This window comes from Larimichthys crocea, chromosome XIII (assembly GCF_000972845.2).
Source record: "Larimichthys crocea isolate SSNF chromosome XIII, L_crocea_2.0, whole genome shotgun sequence".
NCBI classification, from domain to species: domain Eukaryota; kingdom Metazoa; phylum Chordata; class Actinopteri; family Sciaenidae; genus Larimichthys; species Larimichthys crocea.
Genome location: NC_040023.1, coordinates 27,398,725 through 27,404,847, shown reverse-complemented (window position 1 = coordinate 27,404,847; position 6,123 = coordinate 27,398,725). Strand labels below are relative to the sequence as shown.

Sequence of the window (6,123 nt, the reverse complement as noted above, 5' to 3'; positions counted from 1 at the left end):
CCCGCCTGATCCTAAACAATCACACCTCCACCCCCCTGCCTGGTGAGCCACTACAGATGGGGTCTAAGGGGTGGCCACACCAAAATAGGGGCATTCTTGGAGATGGTGGTCATGACTGAATACTCTGATGTGATAGCCAGGGTGTTGGCTGAGCAGGGCCAAGAACAATTAGGATAGGGTGTCAAAGTTAGAGCCTGCCCGAAATTGGGTGAATTGTACTGGAATGGAGTGAGCTCAAGGTCATACAATGGGGTAATGTAAGATTCATGGTACAGCTGAGAGCTTAGACAAAACCACTTACATACAAAGTACTAATAGTAAGCAGGCTGGACTGTCGTTTGATCAGATGTATGAAATAAGCTTGGCTTGGTATATCTACGGTAGTGGTATGGCCAGACAATTTTACTCTAGTCCAGCTAAAGTGAGTGAAGGTGGCTGTGATTATGTTATGTAGTATGTAATACTAGGCCAAGTTGGATCAGATGGTGATGGACTGCAGATGAAAAGAGATTTTATTGGCTAACTCTGGCAAAATTTCACCACTATTGATTTACGCAGTGTGACCAAATCCAGTAGGCCAAAGTGGGCTGTTCTGAACCTCAGCTGATCTGATTTGACCTGTGTTTGGCACCGCTTTCTCCTCTGTCCCAAGACAAAGGGTGTATGCATGCTCCAACAATTTAGCCAGATTCACCTCCAAACAAGCTTTCCAAAACACTTCCAGAAGATCAGGTTGAAAACCACCATCATTTTTCCCTGACAATTTTTAAAACATCCCAATCTTGAAATTGTAGCTGCTGTGGAGTTTTTATCCTAATGAAAATCAGTTCCAGGTCTTTGGGCCTCCAAGGTTCAAGAGGTTACAGACACAAGAGAATCCTGGTAAGCACTTTTCCAGTGTAGCCCGGTGAGAGGGTCAAATATGTGTGTGCGTCTATAATGGCTGTGAGGTCATCAGTGTATTGACACAGCGGCAGATGATGGAACGGGATTCTGGCCACACATGAGTGCTCCCGTCAACATGTGTGCGTGCGCGCGCACACACCCCCCCACACACACACACCCCCCCCCCCACACACACACACACACACACACACACACACACACACAGTGTTCTCACTCGATAAACAGCTAATGACACATCTACTGTTACATTGTGAGGTCTTGATTTAGATCTTGCGATACCAGAGAGAATGAGTGTGTAATCAGGAGAGAATGTACACCCTTTCTCTCACTCTCCTCATTCAAATTCCCTCAGTACTTCTGCTGTATCCCTCTCTCTGTTCTTCTTCTCTTTCCTTCCTTCCCTCCAATTTGCTCTCTATGTGGAGATATTTGTGGAGAGACTCAATGACAGCAGAGACACGCTGTGTTCTGCCCTCAGCATTAACCCCTCTCTCTGTTTGCACTACAGCCAATCATTACTTAGCTTTCTATTAGACAACCAAGGACTGCAAGCTATAATACAAGCACTTGAAACATAAACACCACAGCATGCCAAGCATATAGATGCCAAGCATACAGAATTCATCTCAGTGTTAGCCTGATTGAAAAGGAAGTCTTTTTGGCAGCTTGCAACAAGGTGTGTTAGTAAACAGAGCTTAAAAGGTGCCATATTATCAACTTTTCATTGTTGATAAAAACAGTTAAATATGCTGATTCCAGTCAGAGTTTGCGCATGTGTGGTTTAACTGCCAGTCCTTAAATCAAAGAAGCATGCAATGTTTGAAAAAGAGTATTATTAAATAGTCAGGGGACCTCTGAGGGAATGCACTGGGAATGAGTGGGTAGCTTTTATTTGAGAGGGTGATTACTGAATTGCTGTTTTATTACATTCCATTTATTCTAATATTCTTCTGAATCGTTCTGATTTAAGTGTCCTTAAACAAACACATTTTAAAATCTCAGCTTTTAAGTCTCAATGGGCAGCTTATGGCCCTATTCCTGGCTGGAGCTGGGGCTTAATTTCATTTTCACCAAGGTTGATAATAATCCATCAGCAGCAGCAGTAAAAAACACCTAAATTTGCAGCATTTACTAAAAAAAATTTTGTTATGATTTACATGAGATCCTCTGGGTTTGTAACATGACAATTTATGACTACAAGCCACAAAGAAACATGGTGTTTAAAGTGGCACAATATGAAAGGTGTAATTTCAAATCATTGGGAAATTGCGGGATCTGACAGACAGGGAGGATGAGGTGTTGAGTGGAGGGATGATAGGATGGAGGAAGGGGGGCAGAGGATGAAGTAATGTGCCTGCAGAAGGCGCTCCAACCGGGGTCAGATCCTGTTCATGGAAACCATCTGGCCAGCTTGATCTGAGCCACACCAAACATACAGTGCACATGATCCTCCTTTCTATCTCTCTCTCACTTTCCTCCTGCATTCAAACTCACCTTCTGCCCATTTTTTCTCCTTCTTCCTCACTTCCTAAACTCCCTCTCCTTTCCATCACTTTACCTTTTCTACCCCACTGCTTTTTCTCTTCTTTTTCTCCCTCAAAAAAATATCCTACTCATTAATGCATGGCAGCTGCAGGGAGCAGTGTTACTTCATTTTTCCATGGCAACGGCCTCTCTGTTTCAGCGGATCCCATTTCAGTTTTGGTAGCAACGTGCTCCTTTGCCAGCTCTGAACACATTCATGTGTTAAATAGAAGGAATTATTGCAAAATTCCTGAAATAGAATCACCATTCTGATCACTTGCAATTATTATCAGGGCCCAGAGAGAACATGGGTGTCCTTAGGGAGACTGGGGCGGAGAAGAGGAGATGACAGGATGAAAAGAGGTAAGGTTAAGGGTGGGGGTAGAGAGGTAGGCAGGAAATAAGTTGATGGGGGAGAAAGGCAGGGGACAGAGAAGGATACGAGAGGTAAAAACACAGAAGGCAAAGTGAGTTTCAGAGATGTACTGTATGTAAGGAGGAACACAATGAGTTGGCGCAAGAGAGGAAAGTAAAACTAAGGGTCAGAACGCCAAGGCTGAGGGCAAGTGGCCACTTTAAGGTGCGCCAGGCCACTCTGACCAGGGCGACAACTGCAGTACTGCCCTTCAGTCCTAATGTGATGTGATAATAACACCATCTACACATATTACATCCTTGCATGACTGAAAAACTTAACTGTCTCTACAGGGAAAAACAAACGCTCTCTCTCTGATCTGTGCTATTCATAATGTCAAGGAGACTCCACCATCTTGGGCCTGAGGGATTGAGTTTGGATGCTATGTCTCTCTGAACTTGTTCCAATCGTGTGACAGAGACACTGGCTTTTTTGCTCTTAGTGAATGTCACACTTCCTCTGTTTTTCTCAGTTTGCCCTTCCTGACGAGCATCTAAACTAATCAACTACTGTCAACTACTGAATGTGGGATGCCTATTTGTCCAAGCAGTGATTCACATAGATGTAAGTGTAAACTGAACCATTTCTCTTTGAGCCAGCCGGCTTGTCTGTTTTCAACATTAGCTGCCCGTCTGTCTTCATCACTGAGAGTTTCTTGAGGAGATTAAAGGAAGTTCTCTAATGGATTTGAATGGATTATGAATAATGTTTTGTCCATTTTCACTGCAGGGCTATCATTCCTCGTGAAGTAACGGGAGAAGAAGGTCTTACAAACAGAGATAGATAGGAATGTACTCGATTTTAAATCACATAGGAACCATGGCTCAGAAGCATTTCTGGGGTTTGGTTGAAGCGCTCAGCCACAGATAGAGCATGACACTCATGGATTCAGATAATAATCTGTGCCCTAACCACGCATGACGGCACATCACCAGGAATCAATGCTAACTATGTCTGTCATTGAAAAAGACAAGTATAGTGTAAAGAATGATTTTAGAGCAGAACACTACAAATAGAAACAGTGCACGTTCTGCTTTTTCCAGCTGCTCTGTTCTGGTTTTAGACTTTGAGTGGGATATGTGTCTAAGACATTACATAAGCTATATTCAAGTATAGAGTCACACTGTAATGAAATGCACAGCACAGTGGGACAAAATTGCTTACACAGATCTTTTGAGGTTATGCTGTTTCTTGAGGGAAGATAAGGGATGATGCAGCAAAGTGCATTAGACCTTGAACAAATTCAATGTGTAATCCAAATGCATGACACTAAAATGAAAATTCTCAGTGTTCTATGCTATTTGTGAACTGCTGATACTGGCGGAATAAATGACAACAGACAATGGCTGACTGTAACTTTTCCATTCTGCGATATCACTATTTTCTTACCTACTCCTACTAAAATGAGCCCACAGTCTAGCATCTGCTCAAGACCTCTACCTCCTCACCTCCTGCTGTGAATCTGTAGGAAAGAATTTATGTCACAATGGGAAAGCATCATGACTGAAGAACTAGATTTTTTAAACCAATTTACACAATCACCAGCTATCACGTGTCCCTATTCTGTTTAAACAGTCTTAAGTGGTCTCAGCAGCCGTAGAATAATAAATACTTTTGTAACTTTCTCTCCCCCAATCTCATTCCCCCACCTTGGCTCTATCCCTCTTGCTCTTCTCCCTCCTTAAAAGATGGAGAAAGCCCCACATGCCAAATTGGGCACATGTGCAGCAGAAGTGTGAGCCATTAGGTATTCTGTTTACACCACACTAAAATAAATGGAGTGGTTTAAGTTTAGGGATATCCAAGGCCTGGGGTACCAGCTGTTGGGTCGTTCGGTTTGGTCCGCTTCCACTCCCATGTCAACAGGACAGACTGTTTCCTAATTACTGCTGCAGTACGTGGTGTGGTCCCAGTCGCACAGCCGAAGGGGACAGAGGAAAGTGGAGGCAATGACGGGCTCAGCAAACTATTAGAAGGTTGAGTTAACTTTTGTGGAAGTACTGTAAACAACTCAATGGGCTGACATGGGACCTGGGCTCTGGAGCATTATTTCAATTCACATGCGTCATGCTCTCTTTCATATTTGACTGACGTCAGTTTGTGTGGTCTTAGCAATAGGAATTAGGATGAATTAAGGATGGTTGTTGGACTTCTGCAACATTGGTGATTGTTTACATGCACAAAGAGGCTTGTCTATGAGCCATATTCCAATTGACTGATTTAGTTTACCTGGACTTTGAATTTGAATCCCCTGCAAAAGGATCCCTGTTGCCATGTTCTGTTAAGAGAAAACTTCTGTGATGATCCACCTGAATATACAACAGCACACTAATGGAATGTACAAAAACCAGTGAGGTTATGATCTGCGATAGTCTATTGACATCACAAGTCTGAGTTTGTGCTGACAGAGAAAACCAATCAAAGAACATAATCCACACTGTTCTCATCATGAGAACGGGAGCCTAAATGTAGTATTTTAACACAGTTCTGATGTCTGCAGTGGCCGACCAAAAACCAGGATATCTGAGAAACTAAAAATACAAAATTAATACTCTGGGTAAATGTGGTCACCGTCTTCACAGTAATGTTTGCACACTGTAGACCAGCAGTCATAAATGAACCAAACACACTACTGAAGACAAAGGCGTCCATATGCCCCAATCAGTAATCTACCACATGAGCGCCGTGTGCGTAGACACACACATGTGTGCATACACAATGACGTCCTGGGTCCTGCATCAAGTGGAGCTCTGTCAGAGAGTTGTCAGCACTTCCTGATGCACTTCAGATGGGACTGGTTGTGATGTGGGCTCTGCTAACTGGTGCAGTCAAGATGCAGCAAGCAGCCACACAATGGGAGCACTTAACTATCCAGTTAGACACTTAAAACAGACGGACAGGGACATCCAGTCAACCAGAAATTCAGTCCACCACAAAGGGACATGAGACGTTACGTATGCATCTCTATGTAAAAAAGGCTAATGAGCTAACAGCTAACAGAGGTCCCTGGAAGCCATATGGCTACAGTCACAGAGAGAGCTAAGCTGGGCTGGGCTGAGCTAAACCTCAATACTTCACAGTAACAAAGGAGAGACAGAGGAGTGCAGGGAGAAGGGTTAATGGTCTCTGAAGTAGATTTAAGACTCGAGTTTGCAAATGAAAAGCTGCTCCCGGACATGTGTGGCAGCCAATAACTTCTGTATAAGGTCAAATCAAAGAGCAATATGTCAGTACTCCTGCTGATGCTTGAATACCAAAGGTAAAGACTGGTGTATATT

The 6,123-nt window shown here is 43.3% G+C and overlaps 1 protein-coding gene across 5 annotated transcripts in view; it reads right to left on the bottom strand.

The window, feature by feature from the left end:
- Positions 1-6,123, bottom strand: part of vps13b (vacuolar protein sorting 13 homolog B) — a 312,301-nt gene that overhangs the window by 164,999 nt on the left and 141,179 nt on the right. The window lies entirely within an intron of this gene.